General features: G+C 40.8%; 1 pseudogene; it reads left to right on the top strand.

Annotated features, from left to right (window-relative positions):
• The first annotated feature begins 12378 nt into the window (after positions 1–12378).
• Positions 12379–13333, top strand: LOC119057267 (heterogeneous nuclear ribonucleoprotein A1-like; annotated as a pseudogene).
• Positions 13334–20298: the final 6965 nt, after the last annotated feature.

The raw sequence follows: 20298 nt of genomic DNA, 5'->3' as shown, positions 1-20298 counted from the left end.
AAAAGACTTGAACAGACACTTCTCCAAGGACATACAGACGGCCCAGAGACATATGAAAAGATGCTCAGACATATCAAAGAGATGCAAATTAAAACCACAGGGAGATACCACTTCACACCAGTGAGAATGGCCATCATAAACAAATCAACAAACAGCAACTGTTGGAGAGGATGTGGAGAAAAGGGAACCCTAGTGCACTGTTGGTAGGAAAGCAGACTGGTATAGCCATTGTGGGAAACACTTTGGGATTTTCTCAGAAAACTAAAAAGGGAACTGCCTTTTGACCTGGCAATTCCACTGCTGGGATTACATCATAAGAACTCTGAAACACCGATCCAAAAGAACCCATGCACCCCAATGTTCATAGCAGCACAATTTACAAAGCCAGTGTTGGAAGCAACCTATGTGCCCATCAGTAAATGAGTGGATCAAAAACCTACGGTACATTTACACAATGGAATAGTAGGCAACTGAAGGAAAGGAAGCGTTCCTATCCTTTGGGACAGCATGGATGGAATCGGAGAGAATTATGCTAAGTGAAATAAGTCTGGCACTGAGGGACAAATACCATATGACCTTACCTTTAAGTGGAATCTAATCACCAAAACAAACAAGGAAGCAAAATATAATCAGAGGCATTGAAATTAAGAACAATCTGACAGTAACCAGAAGGGAGGTGGCAGGGGATAATGGGTTGAGGGGTGGAAGGGTTTTCGGGAACAATTATAAAGGACACATGGACAACACCAAGGGGGTTGGAATCAGGGGAGGGTAGAGGGGGTGGTGGGGTGGGATGGGGAGTGGTGGGGGGTAAATACAGACAACTGTAATTGGACAACGATAAAATTGTTAAAAAAATAAAAATGTATTTCATACATTTATTGATTTTGAAGACAGAAATGAAGAAAGAGACAGACAGTGAGAGAGAAACATCAATTTGCTGTTCCACTTATTTAGGCATTCTTTGGTAGATTTTTGTATGTCTTATGCCCTGACTGAGGATCAAACCTGCAGCCTTGGTGTATAGGGATGATGCTGTAACCAACAGAGCTACCCAGACAGAACGGGATTGATTAATTTTTTTTTAAGTTTCATGAAATATTTAATCATTTATTTATCTTAATTCAAACCTATACATAATCCCTCCCATTTCCCTCATGTTGTGATTTCTGTTATTGAGATAAGTAATGCTGAAATCCAGAACCAACTGACATTATGCCAATGTTCTCTGAATCTATCCATTTGTCATCTTTGGGTTTTGTTGTGATATATGCAGACAGACTTCTCTTAAACTTGTATGTGGTCAGGTTTATCTATTAGCGCCCACTTGGCCTCCAGATTTTGTTTTCATGCCTTGGAAAGACCTCCTTCCTGTGCTGGGAATAATAGATTTAGGGCGGGGGGGGGGGGAACCAAAGACAAGACAGGAAACCAAGTGGGGATGAAGGGGGAGGAAAAGAGACCTCATACTTTATGCAGTGAGCACTACAGGCACTACACAGATGATGCCTGTTTGAGATGTGGGCTTGCAAATCTACTTGGGCATTTTGTTTTTTAGGAGATACAAGGATTCTTTATTTAATTTAATGACTTTACTTTAAAATCTGTATGGTTTTAGTACTGTGACCCAAATAAATTCAATATTTCGACAAGGGTAGGTAAAAGAAAAAGGATAAAAAAGTTCATCCTTTGTAGCCCCATGAATACTTTCTTCATTTGGGTTTTCCACTCCTCAGGCACAAAACTTTTCCTAGGTCCTCCTGGATCCGGGGAAAGGCTGGGGTCTCTCTGTGGCTTGCTCCCACATGTTTCAGACTTCAGGGAGCTCTTTCAAATCCCCGGTGCCCGGCGAGTCCCGTTTCAGCTGCTGCTACCCTAGAGCTTAAGGTTTTCCAACTCCCGCTTCCACTGCCAGGGTCGCAACGTGCTTGCTCGGAGCTCGGAGGTGGACACCCCGCCACGGCCTGTGTGGGCCGGTTTGTGCCGGCGACGCCTGGGCGTCGGCGCCCGGCCTGTTCCCTGGAGGCTGGACTTGCAGGCACGGTTTGCTCCAGCTCCGGCTGCCCCTGGTGGGCTTCAGCGGCCCTCGCAGGCGCTGCCCCTCCGCCTCCGGTGCAGTGACTGAGTGAGGGAGAGGTTCCGCGTGGAGAACCGGGAGGGTGGCGCCTCCCGCCCGCTCCGGAGGAGGGGCACCTGGGGTGGCGGGACAGGACCGCACGCACCGCCCGCCTTTGCTCTTGTTCTCTGGCCAGCTGCCTGCCACACCTCTGGGGAATTTTTCAAAGTCCCACTACGGTGACCTGCAGAGACAGGCCCCGCCCCAGTTTGCGGACTATCCCGCCCTCCGGGCTGTGCGCCTGGGTCCCGGGCACCCACGGAGACTGTCTTGCCCAGTTTTTCTGAGTCCGGTTCAGAAGGTGGGAACTGGCGCTGGCCGTGCCTGCAGGTTTGTTTGCACAGGACGAAGTGGACTGGGGCAGGAGGCGTCCCTGGGTCCCGGCTGTTGGACTCGATTTTTCTCCGCTCTTTTCTCCGAAGTCCTGATACGACTTCGGGGAGCGCTGGGAGCCATCCTGCGGGTGAGGCAGGCTGGCACCTCTCCTGTCTTGCCTACCGCCTCCTCCTCCTCTTTCTGTCTGCGACCAGTGGTCCTGCATCCCAGGCACCCACGCTGGGGTCTCTGGCCTCTGCCACCCAAAGCCAGTGACTTCACAGGAGGGTGTTGGGCTGCCTGGATGACGGTTGCCCAGGCACCCGGGTTGACCAGTTGACAACCCATACTTACCATTTCGCTCTTCTAGTGTTCTGTACAAGGGCAGGTTCTGCCTTTGCCAGGGCAAAGGGGAAGGAAGGCAGAGGCGGTGCGTGGGGTAAATGTTGAAGCAATTGTTTCAACAATTGTTTTCCAACTACACTTGGTACACAACAGCCTGTTACTTTCAGGTTTTCTGTTTCTTCCTGTGTTAGCCTTGGGAAGGTCTGTGTTTTTAATAGTTAATGTTTTTTAGATTGACAAATTTGTTGCTATATATTTGTTCGCAGTGCTCCTTAATGATTCCTCTTCTGGTCTGTGGTGTTGTTTGAGACTTTTTTTTTTTAAATTTAAAACCTTATTTTGGTGTTCTCTTTTCCCCCCCTGCTCAATGAATCTTACTAAGGGCTTGTAATTTTTATGCATGTTTATAGAATCAGCCTTTATGTTTAAAGTGTTCTCTATTGTGTTTATTTTGTTTATTTAGGATCTGGCTTTTATTATATTGTCTACTAACTTGTTTGGTTCTTTTTTATTTGTTTCTTCTGGGGTAAATTTAAATACTGTTTGGGGGGAAGATTATTTCTGCTTTTAAGGTAGATCTGTATTAACCAGAAATGTTTCTGTTTTCCTTCATACCATATTTTCTTAGGTTATATTTTTCATGTTGATTTCTGTCAGGTGAGATAAGTGCTTTTTTTCCCCCTTGGCATTTCAGAGGAGTAAAGTGAAAGGCAGTGTAACTATTTTAAAGTCACAGCACTCACTTGTGGCATTTCCATGTTTTTGGCCTAGAACCATGTGTTTCCTCAGGCATCCATATCCTATTAAAAATGTAGAAAGGAGGGGGGGCCGAGGAGTTTTTCTCCTTTTTCCTTTAAGATAATAATTATTTGTAGAAAGGAAATTCAGGGAGCTTAAGGAGAAAGCTGGAATAGACTGTTAGGGGGCTGTGAGCAAGGGGCTCTCAGCAGTGTTTGTACAAGTGACTCTGAGGTTCTGAACTTCACAGAGTCTAGGCGCAGGTCCACTGTGTGACACAGGATTAAGATGGTAAAGGTGATGCTGAAAAGACATCAGGGAAAGGCCAGCTGGTGAGATGGATAAAGAACAAGCCACTATCTTAGAACGGGATTGGACCAAATCCAGGGTACTGCCAGGCCCTCCTCACCCACAATGCCATTCTCTCCTCTCCAGCACATGAAATGTAAAAACAGGAGGCCCTTCCTCTGAATTCAAACAGCACTACCTACTTTTATGGTCTTGGAATCCATCTTCCAGCTCCATACATGAGAAATTCCTCCACATGCAAAGAATGATATGTCATTATCCTCTAGGATATATGTGGAGAAGACCTCAGGTGATATGTAATTTGACTGTCTGGTTCTCTGACGGAAACTGAAGAGCAGTTAAGTGTTTCAGGGAGGGCTTACCAGAATAAAGAGTATCAGACACAGAGCTGAATGAATAAACTGTACCCAAAATTATACCTAGTATCTGAGGAGGGACTTTTCTACTGCCCCTAAATACAAATATTTAAAAAAAATTTTTAATGCATAGAAAAACTACTAAGTGATGAGAAGATAGCCAAGCTATCAGATGCAGAGTTCAAAACCCTGGTAATCAGGATTCTCACAGAAATGATTGAGTACAGCCACAAAAATCAAGGAAGAAGTGAGGGGTATGCAAAGTGAACTAAAGAAAAATATACCAACAGTGAACTGAAGAAAACCATGACTCAAATCAATGATTTGGAGCAGAAGGAAGAAATAAAATTTCAACCAGAAGAGAATGAAGAAACAAGAACTCAAAAAAAGAGAAAAAGAAAAAAGAAACAGGAGAGTTTAGGAACCTCTGGAAAAATTTTAAATGTTCCAACATCAGAATCATAGAGGTTCCAGAAGGAGAAGAGGAAGAGCAAGAAATTGAAAATTTATTTGAATATGTAATGAAGAAAATGTCCCCAACCTGGTGAAGAAAATAGATATCCAAATCCAGGAAGCTCAGAGAGTCTCAATAAATTAGACCCAAAGAGGAACACACCAAGACACATCATAATTACATTACCCAAGATGAGAGATAAGAAGACAATCTTAAAAGCAGCAAGAGAAAAGAAGAGAGTTACTTACAAAGGAGTTCCCATAAGACTGTCAGCTGATTTCTCAAAAGAAACCTTACGGGCAAGAAGGGGCTGGAAAGAAGTATTTGAAGTCATGAAAAGTAAGGACATACATCCAAGATTACTCTTTCCAGCAAAGCTATTTCTTAGAATGGAAGGGCAGATAAAGTGCTTCCCAGGTAAGGTCAGTCTCAAGGAGTTCATCATCACTGAGCCCTCATTATATGAAATGTTAAAGGGACTTTTATAAGAAATAAAAGAAGCTCAAAATATGAACAGTAAGATGACAACAAACTCACAACTATCAACAACTGAACCTAAAACAAACAAGAACAAACACAAACTAAGCAAACAACAAAAACAGGAACAGAATTACAGAAATGGACATCACATGGAGGATTATCAATGGGGAGAGAAAGGGGGAGAATGGGGGAAAAGGTATAGGCAATAAGAAGCATACTTGGCAGGCACAACAGACAGGGGAAGGTTAAGAATAGTGTAGGAAATGGAGTAGCCAAAGAACTTATACGTATGACCCATAGACATGAAGTAAGGAGGGCAGGACAGAGTGGGATAAAAGGGAGAAAAAAACTAGACAACTGTAAGAGCATAATCCACAAAATATACCCAGAAAAAGAATTTGATTTACATTCAGCCTTTTAGAGTTTCATCTATTGAATGAAATAGGATTTAATTTTATTGAAAAAGAAAGAAAGAAAGGCTATAATAAAAGCAATGTTTTAAGTCCTGGCCAGGTAATTGATGAGAGAAAAAGTCACACATCCAGGAATCACAGAGAGTCCCAATCAAGAGGAACCCAAAGAGGCCCGCTTCAAGACACATTATCATTAAAATGGAAAAATTCCAAGACAAAGAGAATCTTAAAGGCAGCAAGGGAGAAAAAAGAAGTAACATATAAGGGAGCCCCAATAAGGTTAGCTACTGACTTCTCAATGGAAACACTCCAAGCAAGAAGAGAATGGTAAGAAATATTCCAAGTAATGAGAACCAGAGGCCTACAACCAAGGCTACTTTACCCAGCAAGGCTCTCAATCAAGATAGATGGCCAAATAAAGAGCTTCCAAGACAAAAGAAGTCTGAAAGAATATGCCTCCACCAAACCAGCCCTACAAGAAATACTAAAAGGATAGCTTTAAGGAAAGGAAGGAAAAGAGGGAAACAGAGAGGAACACAGGTACAAAAATGGCAATGAATAAGTACCTATCAATAATAACCTTAAACGTAAATGGATTAAATGCTCCAGTCAAAAGACACAGAATAGCTGAATGGATAAGAAAGCATGACCCACACATATGCTGCCTGCAAGAGACCTAACTCAGGACAAAAGACCATCACAGACTAAAAGTGAAAGGCTGGAGACAAATTTTCCAAGCAAATGGCCAAGAAAAAAAAAGCTGGGGTAGCAATTCTCATATCAAACATAATAGACTTCAAAAAAAGGGTCATAAAGAGAGACCCAGAAGGTCACTTCATAATACTCAAGGGAAGAATCCACCAAGAAGACATTAACATCATAAATATATATGCACCAAACATAGGGGCACCCAAATATATCAAGAAAATCTTAGAGGAATTCAAGAAAGATATTGACAGCAACACAATTATAGTAGGGGATTTTAACACCCCACTGTCAAAAAATGGACAGATCTTCCAAACAAAATATCAACAAAGATATTGCGGCATTAAACAACACCCTAGATGAAATGGAGTTAACTGAGATATATAGAGCCCTTCATCCCAAAGAAGCTAAATACACATTCTTTTTAAATGCACATGGAACATTTTCAAAGATAGACTACATGATAGGACACAAAACGAGCCTCAAAAAATGTAAGAAAATTGAAATCATACCAAGCATCTTCTCTGACCACAAGGGACTGAAATTGGAAACCAACCCCCCAAAAAAAACCCAAAGCACCCAAAAACATGGAGACTGAATGGTATGCTATTAAACAACGAATGGGTGAAAAATGAAATTAGGGAAGAAATCAAAAAGTTTCTGGAAACAAATGAAAACGATCTCACAACAACCCAAAACTTATGGGACACAGCAAAGGCAGTCCTGAGAGGGAAGTTTATAGCAATACAGGCCTACCTAAAGAAGATAGAAACATTTCAAACAAACAACCTAACCCTACGCCTGCAAGAACTCCAGGAACAACAACAAAGACAGCCCAGAGCAAGCAGAAGGAAGGAAATAACCGAGATCAGAGGAGAATTAAATGACATAGAGACTAAAAGCACAATTCTAAGGATCAATGAATCCAGTAGTTGGTTCTTTGAGAAGATAAACAAAATAGACAAGCCTTTAAGTAGGCTCATCAAGAAAAGAAGAGAGAGGACACAAATAAACACAATCAGAAATGAAAGAGGAGAGATTACAACTGATACCAGAGAAATAGAAGGGATTGTAAGAAATTACTATGAAGAACTGTATGCCAAAAAAATTGAAAACCAAGGGGAAATGAACACACTTCTAGAAAAAGACAATCTTCCAAAACTCAATGAAAAAGAAGCAGAAAATCCAAACACACGAATAACAGCAAAAGAAATTGAAGCAGTAATCAAAAACCTCCCATCACACAAAAGCCCTGGACCAGATGGTTTAACAGGAGAAATCTACAAAGCATTTAAGGTACAGCTAACCCCTATTCTCCATAGACTATTCCAAAAAATTTAGAAGGATGGAAAACTCCCACATTCTTTTTATGAAGCCAGCATCATCCTAATTCCAAAACCAGATAGAGACACAACAAAGAAAGAACTTCAGGCCAATATCGCTGATGAACATAGACACTAAAATCCTCAACAAAATATTGGCAAATCGCATCCAACAATATATCAAAAAGATCATACACCGTGACCAAGTGGGATTCATTCCAGGGATGCAAGGATGGTTCAATATTTGCAAATCAGTAAATGTAATACATCACGTAAACAAAAGCAAAGACAAAAACCATATGATCATATCAATAGACGAGGAAAAAGCTTTTGATAAGGTACAACACCCATTTATGATAAAAACACTTAGCAAAGTGGGAATAGAGGGAGCATTCCTCAATATAATAAAGGCCATATATGAGAGACCTACAGCCAATATCATACTCAATGGGAAAAAACTAAAAGCTTTCCACTAAGATCAGGAACAAGATGAGGATGTCCACTCTCACCACTTCTATTCAATATAGTATTGGAAGTTTTAGCCACAGTGATCAGGCAAGAAAAAGAAATAAAAGGCATCCAAATAGGAAAGGAGGAAACAAAACTGTCACTGTTTGCAGATGACATGATAGTGTACATGGAAAATCCTATAGACTCTACCCAAAAAACTGCTCGAACTAATTAATGAATTTGGCAAAACAGCAGGATACAAAGTCAATATCCAGAAATCAAAGGCATTTTTGTATACCAACAATGCATCAGCAGAAGCAGAAATCAAGGAAAAAATCCCATTTGATATAGCAAAAAGAAAAATAAAATATCTGGGAAGAAACCTAACTAAGGAGGTAAGAGACCTGTATGCAGAAAACTACACAGCCCTGAAGAAAGAAATCAAGGAAGACACAAACAAATGGAAACATATACCTTGTTCATGGATTGGAAGAATTAACATCATCAAAATGTCCATACTACCCAAAGCAATTTACAGATTCAATGCAATACCTATTAAAGTATCAATGGCATATTTCACAGACATAGAACAACCACTTCAAAAATTTATATGGAACCATAAACGAGCCCGAATAGCAGCTGCACTTTTGAGAAAGAAGAATAAAGTAGGAGGGATCACAATACCTGATATCAAACTGTATTACAAGGCCACTGTAATCAAAACAGCCTGGTACTGGCATAAAAACAGGCACATAGACCAATGGAACAGAACGGAGAGCCCAGAAATCAACCCAACTCTCTACAGTCAATTAATATTTGACAAAGGAGGCAGTAACATAAAATGGAGTAAAGCCAGCCTCTTCAACATATGGTGTTGGGAGAACTGGACAGCTACATGCAAAAAAAGGAAACTTGAACACCAACTTACACCATACACCAAAATAAATTCAAGGTGGATAAAGGACTTAAATATAAGCCTTGAAACCATGAAAGTCCTAGAGGAGAACATTGGCAGAAAAATCTCAGATATTTCATGCAGCAACATTTTTACTGATATGTCCGTAGAGCAAGGGATATAAAGGAAAGAATAAACAAATGGGATCTCATCAAAATAAAAAGTTTCTGTGTAGCTAAAGAAAACAGTATTAAATTGAAAAGACAACCAACTGTATGGGAAAACATATTTGCCAATGATACCTCAGACAAAGGTTTAATCTCCAAAATATACAAAGAACTTACACGACTCCACTCTAAGAAGACAACCAACCCAATTAAAAAATGGGAAAAGGACTTGAACAGACACTTCCCCAAGGAGGACATACAGAAGATCCAGAGACACATGAAGAAATGCTCAATATCCCTAGCTATTGGAGAGATGCAAATTAAAACCACAATGAGATGCCACTTTACACCAGTCAGAATGGCTATCATAAACAAAGCAACCAACAACAAATGATGGAGAGGTTGTGGGGAAAAGGGGACCTTAGTTCACTGTTAGTGGGATTGCAGACTGGTACAACCATTATAAAAAACAGTATGGAATTTTCTGAGAAAAATAACAATTGACCTGCCTTTTGACCCAGCAATTCCACTGCTAGGATTATATCCTAAGAACCCCAAAACATCAATTTCAAAGACCCTATGCACCACAATGTTCATAGCAGCACAATTTACAATAGCCAAGAGTTGGAAGCAACCTAGGTGCCTATCAGTAAATGAATGGATCCAAAAATTGTGGCACATATACACAACGGAATTCTATGCAGCAGAGAGAAAGGAGGAACTGCTGCCCTTTGCAACAACATGGATGGAACTGGAAAGCATTATGCTGAGTGAAATAAGCCAGGTGTTGAAAGACAAATACCATATGATCTCATCTTTAACAGATAGCCAAACAACAAAACAGACAAGCAAGCAAAATAAAAACAAATACACTGAAATAGAGAATGGGGACAGCGACCAGAAGAGAGAGGGGAGGAAATTTAAAGGGAAAAAATGGGAGGGATTTAGAAGAACAATAACTAAGGGGAGTGGAAGTGGGAGGGAGGTGGGGTGCATGGGGGACGGGTAGGCTGAGATGGGAGAAATAAACAGAAAACTGTACTTGAAAAATAACTAAATAAAAAAAACTTGCTAAAAATTTGCTCTGGTGTATGTAATATTATTACGTTTGTGCATTTTTCGTGCTTTCTGTCATTGAAAGTGTTATAGAAATGGTAAAGAGATGAGTGCAGAAAAAACTTGGGAACATATTTTTAAATTATACTTTTTATTAGCTATATTTTGTATTGTTTGCTTCTTGGTAGCAAAGGAGGTACACAGTACCTGTATATTAGTAAAACAAATGTGGTATTGTTGGGGAAAAAGTCACTCACACTCAGTTAGGATGGTGGAGCACTCTATTACGCACGGGCTCAGAGGAGTCAGTCTCCAAATTCTGAGCCTTGTTCTACGGGTTGGTCTTACTTTTAAAGGTTGCGAAGTGGGTTACAGAAGCAGAAGGCGGTTAGATATTTTCTTATCTGGGGTGCACACAGTTCGGGCAGAGGCTAAGCACACTCTATCTTACTAAAATGTTACAAAAACATCTTTGAAAAAGGGCACTTCATTCCCCCCTTTGATGCTTAGACAGCTTCTTTGCTAGTCTCAGCATCTGAAATACAGCACTTCCATGACCCTATCCTGCTTCAGTATAGCTTGAAATGTAAAAATAGGTGAGTTAGATGGATGTAATATGCACCTTTTATTTATGTCAAAATACTCTTGAAAAAAATACACTAGTTGCTTGATAATAGGCCAAAAAGACAGGAAACAAAGCAGACAAATAGGTTTTGGCCTGTGTTAAAGTATTGTATTCTAATGTGTGTTATCTCAACCACGTATTTCACTTTTCGTAGAAGAAACATTTTGGGGAAAATATACTAGTTGGACTGTGACCTTTCAGCTGAAACATACTTGGGCGCTCTTATTTGCAGATGAGAAAACAGGCTCAAAGAAATGAAGTGTTTTACATAGTTGGTTACTAATTCAGTATTAGAATGCAGGTTCTGTTTTACCCTCAGTCTAGTGCTCTCTCTGTTTGGAGGTACTACGAATTGGAATATTCCTCAAATCAGGCCCCTTACTGTCCTTTAGACTAGAGAGTGGCTTTCATACTTCCCTTTTTAACAGATTCTGCAGGGTGTAACTTAAGAATCACTACTCTAGGGAATAGAAATCAATACATACGGTACCTGTGACTCAAAAATTTCATTATATCCCAGTGATAATAAAATATTACTGTTAGGTAAAGAGTATGCACAGCAGCTTTTTAAAGAAATCTGTATGCTACCATGGCTTTAGATTTACAGGAAGGTTGTGAATTCCCTTGTACCTCATACTCAATTTCCTGTTATTTTACATTAGTGTGGGACATTTGTCACAATTAAAGAACCAATAGTGACACATTATTAACTGAAGTCTATAGTAAACTCACATTTTCTTAGTTTCTGCCAAATGTCCATTTTCTGTCCCAGGATCCCATCCAGGGTACATTGAAGTGTGAAATGTTTGAATATTTCTTATTAAGTTCTACTGGTGTTCCAAGAGAACTCTGAATGCAGATGATTTAAGATACGCAAGTAATGAGAGGCTCAGAAAATATGGAACATTTTTTCTCTGCTAGTAGTTTCGTGTAGTTATATGGGTGGAAAACAAAACCTAATTAACTTAGGTTTTGTTTTCCTACCTCTACAGAAGTAGGAATCATTGTGCATACTGGAAGCAGAACTGTGTTTTAATGGCCCCGTTGCTCTTGATCGATTAACTGTGCCATGTGGGGTATGCCAGTCAGTCATTCCCCAGCCCTTTTTTGCAAAGGTTGGATAACATGCTTTTGTTTTTCCCCCTTCAAGATGAAGACACTTGGATGTGGGCAGAACTTAGGAGTAGTAACAGAAAAAATTCGCACGTGTATATGGCACATTGAATCTGGGAAGCAAATGATACAAGAACTGAAATGCAGCAGGCCAGATTATTTCTATCTTGAGTCCTCAATAATAGGCCTAGTGGATTTTGTAGGTTAGTTAGGAACTGGGATGCTTTAGATAAATGTTGGCTGTTGATAATATCATTGAATAATACATCCTTACTATCCAGGCCAATAGTACGGGGTGGTAAAAATGACCATTCAAACTGAAACTTCAAATGAGTCCTGCTAAGTGAGAAAAATTACAATCATTCTGTGACATTTGGAAGTGTTTGCTAAATGGTTAGAAACGCTTCTTGTGGAAAAAAAAAGAAACTTTTCTTGTGGAGATACTTTCATTACATTACTCCTTTCTGCCCATGGATGCTGCTGAGTAACATCGTTGAAGTCCCCTCTCCAGCAGTCATCATGTCCAAGGAAGAGCCCCCAAGGGTAGGAAGAGCCCCCAAGGGTAGGAAGAGCCCCCCAAGGGTAGGAAGAGCTCCGGAAGCTATTTATTGAAGGTTTGAGCTTTGAAACAGCAGATGAGAGTCTGAGGAGCCATTTTGAGCAATAGAGACCACCACAGACTGTGTGGTGATAAGAGATCCAAACCCCCCAGCGCTCCAGAGGCTTTGGGTTTGTGACCTATGCCACTGTGGAGGAGGTGGATGCAGCCATGAGTGCAAGGCCACACAAGGTGGGTGGAAGAGTTGAGGAGCCAAACAGGGCTGTTTCAAGTGAAGATTCTCAAGGACCGGGTATCCACCTCACACTGTGAGATTTTTGTAGGTGGTACTAAAGAAGTCACTGGAGGACATCACCTTAGCGATGATTTTGATCAGTGTGGGAGAGGTGAAGTGATTGAAATCATGACTGACCAAGGCAGTGGCAAAAACAGAGGCTTCACTTTTGCAACCTTTGAGGACCATGAATGTGTAGACAACACTGTCCCTCAGAAATAACATGCTGGAAGTGGCCACAACTGAGAAGTAAGGAAGGAACTATTGAAGCATGAGATGGCTAGTGCTTCATCCAGCCAAAGAGGTTGAAGTGGTTCTGAAAACTTTGGAACTGGTCATGAAGGAAACATCAGTGGTCGAGGTGGCTTGGGTGGTAGTTGTAGTGGTGGTGGATATGGTGGCAATGGGGATGGCTATAATGGATTTGGTAATGATGGAAGCAGTTGTGAAGGTGGCAGAAGCTACAATGATGTTTGCAGTGACAACAGTCAATCTTTAAATTTTGGACCCATGAAAGGAGGAAACTTTGGAGGCAGAAGCTCTGGCCCCTATGGTAGTGGAGGCCAATACTTTGCCAACCACAAAGTCAGGGTGGCTGTGGTGTTTGCAGCAGTAGCTATGGCCATGGCAGAAGGTTTTAATTACTGCTGGAAAGAAAGCTTAGCAGGAGAGGAGAGCCAGAGAAGTGACAGGGTAGGTACAGGTCACAAGAGATTTGTGAACTCAGTCAAGCACAGTGGTGGCAGGGCCTAGTTGCTATAAAGAAGACATGTTTCAGACAATACTCATGTGAATGAGTGAAAACCACCAGGACTGTATTTGTGACTAGTTGTATAACAGGTTATTTAATTTCTGTTCTGTGGAAAGTATAAAGCATTCCAACAAAGGGTTTTTAATGTAGCCTAGTCTTGTCTTTTCTTTTCCCTTCTCTTCTCTTTTCTTCCCTCCCTTCCTCTCTCCCTCCCTCTCTCTCTCCCATGCTGTTGACTGCTCAGTACAGTCTGATCATGATGGTGAATAAATGTGTCTTAAAAAAACCCAAAATCTTTTTTTGGTTACAGTGTATAGGATATTATAAAATAGTAAACTCACATTTGTTTAGTATACTGTAGTTTAAACTGTGGGGGCATTAAGAATGAGAGTTTTATTTCTTTATAAATTTCACAAGTGCAGTTTGAACAGTGCTGCCTTTTTCTTCGGAGTTGACAGTTTGTGATGCAGCACAAGCATATCTTCTATGCTTTGGTGCATTGTCATACACCTAAGTTGGGATCAGCTTCCAATGTTTTATTTTTTGTGCCTTCACTGTTAGGAAATCTCTCTTAGAGGATATTCTAAGGTTTTCCACTTCCTCTGGAACCTTGCCATCCCTTCTTCACAGTTACTTTCCTCATTTCCATACACAAACTCACCTTCACAAAGTTCCTCTGGCTGCTCCTCCAGAGTCTCAAGTATTCACGTGGTGGTGGGGAGTTTTCTTCTCTAACCTATTTCCATGTGATTTATATTTCACTTTCAGCATTTCCATTTATTGTTTCTTTCCTGCACTTTCACCTTTGTGGGCTAATTTTGTTTTCTGAGTATTTTTATAGAATATCACATGGCTTTGCTTCCCACTGTTAGACAAGTAGGCAGCACAAGTACATGCTTTGCTATCTAAGTGAACTGAGTGACAAACGTGCAGTGACTCATCATCAAACAGACTTTGAAGGATGTAAAGCCATTGGTAGTGTGCTCAACTCTTATTGACATAGTGATTTCTGGACTGAGGAAATAGCAGCCAAGTTGGCACTTTATGCAGTTTCTCCCAGTTAGTGTACAGTGGTCCTGAAGTCTGAACTGTGTTGTTGGGAAAGTGGTGTTATTTAACGCAACTATGGTTACTGGAATCATGCACAATGAAAACCATGGAAAGCAAAGATTGCCCAGTTGTGGAAACTTGTACATTGCATTTATTTGGGGTATTCTTTGATACAAAGTCTCAGAGAAGCATATATGAGGCATGTAGATTGGAAGAAATAGAATAAACTGTTATGTCCAAAAGCTTGTTTTAAAAAGAGTTGACTTTTTAAAGAGCAGATGTATTTTTAAATATATTTAATCGATTATGCTACTACAGTTGTCTCAGGTGTTTTCTCCCCTCTATTTCTCTTCACACTTTACCTTCTTCCCTCTAGGATTTGCCATGGTTTTAAGTTTAAAATTTGAATAGTAAGCTTTTATCAGATGTATTAAGTTATAATTGCTGCCATTCTGTGGGTTATTTTTTTTATTTCTTGATGGTTTTCTTTGCTGTGCCAAAACTTTTTAGTTTGGTGTAGTCCCATTTGTTTATTTTTCTCTTTATATCCCTCGGCCAGTGGTGTATTGTTAAAAATATTACTGTGTAGGATACAATAAATTTTCCTGACAGTGTTGTCTTCTAGGGTTTTTATTGTGTCATGACTTATGTTCAAATCTTTTATTCATCTCGAGTTTATTTTTGTGTATGGTGTAGTTGTTGCTTTAGTTTTAATTTATTTTGTAGATTTTATTTATTTATCTTTAGAGGGGAAGGAAAGGAGAGACGGAGAGAAATATCAGTGTATGACTGCCTTTTGTGCATCACCCACTGGGAACAGGCCTGCAACCCAGGCATGTGCCCTGACTGGGAATCGAACCGCGATCCTCTGGTTCGAAGGTCCATGATCAATCCACTGAGCTACACCAGTCAGGGCTAATGTTTTTTTTTTTTGTTTTTTGTTTTTTGTTTTGCATGTACATGCCCAGATCTCCCAACACCTCTTATTACAGAGGCTATTTTCAGTTAACTTTGTCCTCCTACTCCCTGAATCTAATATAAATTGAACCTGGCAATGGCAATTGTAGTTCAGCCCTTTTGAAAAGCTCAGTACGTGTATTGTGGTAGAGAGGTGCCAAGCCAGTGGATCAGTTCTCCCGTGGGGTATCATGACTGCATTACAACTAGGCTGCTGTGTGACTTGCTCCTGTTAAAACTTTCTCACCATGAGTTGAGGCAGAAAATGCTTACTGTATATGTTTAAAGTAACTCCCCGAAGTTTGTGGTTATTCTCCCAACAATTGAAGTGTTACCAGACCAATTACTCTTATCATTTGTGACATTTTTCTTGTTAATCTGTAAGAAGTAACCAGGAACATCCCATCCATTGCTATCTGTAAAAAGTAATTACCTAATGGAATTTTATGCAGCAGAAAGAAGAAGGAGCTCCTACCCTTTGCAAATGATGAAAAAAAAAAAAGAAATGGAAAACATTATGCTGAGTGAAATAAGCCGGCGATGAAAGACAAATGCCATATGATCTCACCTTTAACAGTTAGCTAAACAACAAAACAAACAAGCAAGCAAAATAGAACCAAAGGCACTGAAATAGAGGACAGGCTGACAGTGACCAGAGGGGAGAGGGGAGGGAATTTGAGGGGAAAAGGGGAAGGATTTACAGGAACTAGTATAAGGACATATGGACAACAACTAAGGGGGGTGGGAATGGCAGGGAGGTGAGGAGCCCTGGTGGGGGGGCTCCCTGGCATGGGAGTAAAAGTCAGAAAACTGTACTTGAACAATTGAGTAAAAAGTGTAATTACCTAAAGCAAACCTAAGCATAATGAATGAAAACCTTCTTTGATCTATGCTATTAGAAAGCCAATAAAAGCCTGTCAAGGCAAGGGCCAACATGCTCTCTTTTGAGAGAGTGGTCGTGCCATCCCTTTTCCTGCACAGGAGTTGGTAGTCCATCTGAATTTGTCTCATATCATCCATAATGCTGCAGACACTGTGGGCCAGTGTCGGCATCCATTTCTGTCTCTGATATTTTATTGTTGTACAAAAATGCCTTTGATTGTTTGAATATTGACCTTTTATCCCACTGTTTGCCCAAGTTCATTTATTAGGTCTGTGAGCATCCTGATCACCAGTGTTTTGAACCGTGCATCTGATAGGTTGGCTATTTTTTGGTGGCTTAGGGTTATTGGCTTTGGGGCTTTGAGTTCTTGAGCCATGTTTTGGTCTGTTTGTGTTTGTTATGTATGAGTACCAAAGCCCTAGGTGTTCACCAGGGCGGAGCAACTCAGTTGCTGGGTTGTGACGTTGTATGTGGGGGCGGGGTTAAAGAGGGGCAGTGGTGGTCCCCTCTGCTGCTTCCTGCTGCTGGGACATGCATGGTCTGTCTCACTGCTGGCTCCTTCACCCGGTTTATCTGCGTGCCAATGTGTGACCGGGGTCAGCCTGCTGCCTTGTGCCCTCACTGGGTCCACCCATTGCTACCCCACAAGTGGGATCTGCCCACGGCTGCCTGGGTGTCTGGGTCAGTCAGTGGATCTTTCTTGCCCAACTCTGCTCCGCCACTGGCTCTGCCTTTCTTACCAGTCTGCCTGAATGGTTCGTTGTTGTCGGACTTTCCTATAGTTCAATTTTCTGTGTTTGGTTGCATTTTTGTTATTAAAACTTTGTTGTCTTTAAACTTGGTTGTGTGAGGAGGCTCGGTGTTCCCACCTAGTCCTCCATGTTGGCTGGAAGTTGACAAGTTCATTAATTAGGTTGACTAGGTTTTGGGGGGAGTCTGTAGGATTTTCTGTGTACACTGTCATGTCATCTACAACCAATGACAGTTTTACTTCCTCCTTTGCAATTTGGATGCCTTTTCTTTTTTTTTTTCTCATTTCACATTTCACAATCTTGTTTGATTGCTGTGGCTAAGACTTTCCATACTATGTTGAATAGGTGTGGTGAAAGTCGGCATCTATATCTTGTTCCTGAATTAGTGGGAAAACTAAGTTTTGGTCCATTGATTATGATGTTGGCTGTAGGTCTCTCATGTCTGTGCTTTCTTATGTTGAGGAATACTCTATTCTCACTTTTCTGTGTTTTTCTTATAAATGGGTGCTGTACCATGTCCAATCCTTTTTGTGCATCTGTTGATATGATCATATGATTTTTGTCTTTGATTTTTTTAAGGTTAGTTCTTTTTTTGACTTTAAATATATTTTTTTATTTTGTTGATTATGCCATTACATTTGTTCTATTCCCCCCCTGTTCTCCTCCACCCTGCTCACCCTTCCCCCACCATTTCCCTTTTTTAGTTCATAAACACGTGTCTCAAATTCTTTAGATTCTACATTTCCCCTATTTTTATCCTCCCCCTATCTATTTTCTATCTACTGTCTGTGCTACTTATTTTCTGTACCTTATCTCTCCTTCTCCTTCTCCCACTCCCCTGTTGCTAATCCTCCACATAGTCTTTATTTCTATGGTTCACTCCTGATCTAGCTGTCCTCTTAATATGCTTTTGTTTTAGGTGTGGTTGTTGATAACTGTGAGTTGGCTGTCCTTTCACTGTTCATCTTTTTTATCTTCTTTTTCTTAGGTAAGTGCCTTTAACATTTCATATAATAAGGGCTTGGTGATGATGGACTTGAATTTGGTCTTATCTGAGAAGCACCTTACCTGTCCTTCCATTCTAAATGAAAACTTTGCTGGATAGAGCAATCTTGGGTGTAGGACTTTGGTTTTCATGACTTGGAATACCTCTTTCCAGCCCCTTCTTGCCTGTAAGGTCTCCTTTGAGAAATCTGCTGACAGTCTGATGGGAACTTCTTTGTAGGTGACAGTCCCCTTATCTCTTGCTGCTTCTAGGATTCTCTCCTTGATTTTAATCTTGGCTAATGTAATGATGATGTGCCTTGGTGTGTTCCTTCTTGGGTCCAACTTCTTTGGGACTCTCTGAGCTTCCTGGATTTCCTGGAAGTCTGTTTCCTTTGCCAGAACGGGGAAGTTCTCTTTTATTATTTGTTCAAATAAGGTTTCCACTCGTGACTGTTCCTCTTCCTCTTCTGGTACCCCTATAATTTGGATGTTGGAATGTTTAAAGATGTCCTGGAGGTTCCTAAGCCTCTCCTCATTTTTTTGAATTCTTGTTTCTTCATTCTTTTCTGTTTGGTCATTTTTTCCTTCCTTTTGGTCTGCTCCCTTGATTTGAGTCCCAGTCTCCTTTCCATTACTATTGGTTTCCTGTGCATTACCATTCATTTCCATTAGTTTAGCTTTCATATATTTCTCTAATTTGTGACTAAAATCAACCAGTTCTGTGAGCATGCTGATCACCAATGTTTTGAACTGTGCATCTGAAAGTTTGGCTATTTCTTGATCGCTAGATTTATCGGCTCTTGGGCTCTGAGTTTTTGTTGAGCCATGTTTTTATCTGTTTGTGCGTGTTATGTATGAGGAGAGGCGCCTTAGTCGTTCACCAGGGCAGGGTCACCCAGGTCCCTGGTGTGTGATGCTCTGTGTTGGGGCGGGGTCAGAGAGGGAGCAATGGTGGTCCTTTCTGCTTGCCCAGTCTGCCTCACTGCTCGCCCCCTGCCTGTTTATCTGAGTGCAAATGTGCAAGCCCGCAGTCCTGCGCCAGGGCCTGTGCAATCTGTCTCAATGCTCACCTCTTCACTGGTTTATCTGCATGCAAATGCGCGACCAACCACAGACAGCCAGCTGCACCTCTTCCCTTCCTCCGCTTCCACTAAGATCCGAGCCCCCTTTGCCTGTGTCTGCCTGCTCAGGGGTCTTCCCTGCCACCCGCTCTTTGCTACTCTTACCTGTTTAGCTGTGTGGTTTGCTATTTTCAGACTCCGTGTTGTCAACTTTCTGTGTGGTTTGGTTGCATTTATTGTTGTTAAAACTTTGTTGTTTTTAGGTTTGGTTGAGCGAGGTTGCAAAGTGTTTCCACCCACACCTCCATCTTGGCGGAAGTCCTGTCTTTGATTTTTTAAAATGTGATGTATTACATTTATTAATCTTAATCTTGTACTTCTTTGCATTCCTGGGATGGATCCCTCTTCATCATTTATGATTTTTTTTATGTATTGGTGTTGTGAATGCCAGTATTTTGTTGATTTGATCACTTTTCACATATTGGCCTTGTGTTCTTTCTTTGTTGTGCTTTTCTCTGGTTTTTGGTTTAGGATAATGCTGGCTTCATAAAAGAGTATGGAAGTGTTCCATGTTCTTGGATTCGTAGAATAGTCTGGAAAGATGGGGTTGCCCTTCCTTTGCTTTGTAAAAATTCTCCTGTGAAACCATGTGGTTCAGCTTTTGTGTGTGAGACTTTCTGATTAGTGTTTTGATTTCAGCAGCTGTTTGGTCTGTTCAGCTTTCTCTATTCTTTGGGGATTCTGTTTTTCTAGAAATTTGTCCATTTCACCGGAGTTTTCCAATTTCTTGGCATATACTTTTCATAGAAATTTCTTAGGATCTTTTTTTATGTCTGTGGTGTCCTTGTACTCTCTCTTGTTTTTTGTGATTGTGTTTTTTGGGTCCTCTCTCTGTTTTTCTTGATGGCCTCGCTTTAAGGCTTGTTGATTTTGTTCATCCCTTTTCAAAGAAACAGTCCTGTATTTATGATCCTTAGAATCACTCCTTTAGTCTGTTCTATTTTAATTCTGCTCTGATCTTGGGTATTTCCTTTCTTCTACTTGCACCTGGGCTGTCTTTGTTGTTCTTCAAGTTCTCGTGGGTGTAGGGTTATGTTGTTGATTGGAAATGTTTCTTTTCTTTTCTTTTTTTCCAGATAGACCTGTAACCTGTTACCTTCCCTCT

This window comes from Artibeus jamaicensis, unplaced genomic scaffold (assembly GCF_021234435.1).
Source record: "Artibeus jamaicensis isolate MK-2021 breed Jamaican fruit bat unplaced genomic scaffold, CSHL_Jam_final contig_2117, whole genome shotgun sequence".
Classification (NCBI taxonomy): domain Eukaryota; kingdom Metazoa; phylum Chordata; class Mammalia; order Chiroptera; family Phyllostomidae; genus Artibeus; species Artibeus jamaicensis.
This window is presented reverse-complemented; position numbering and strand designations above follow the sequence as displayed.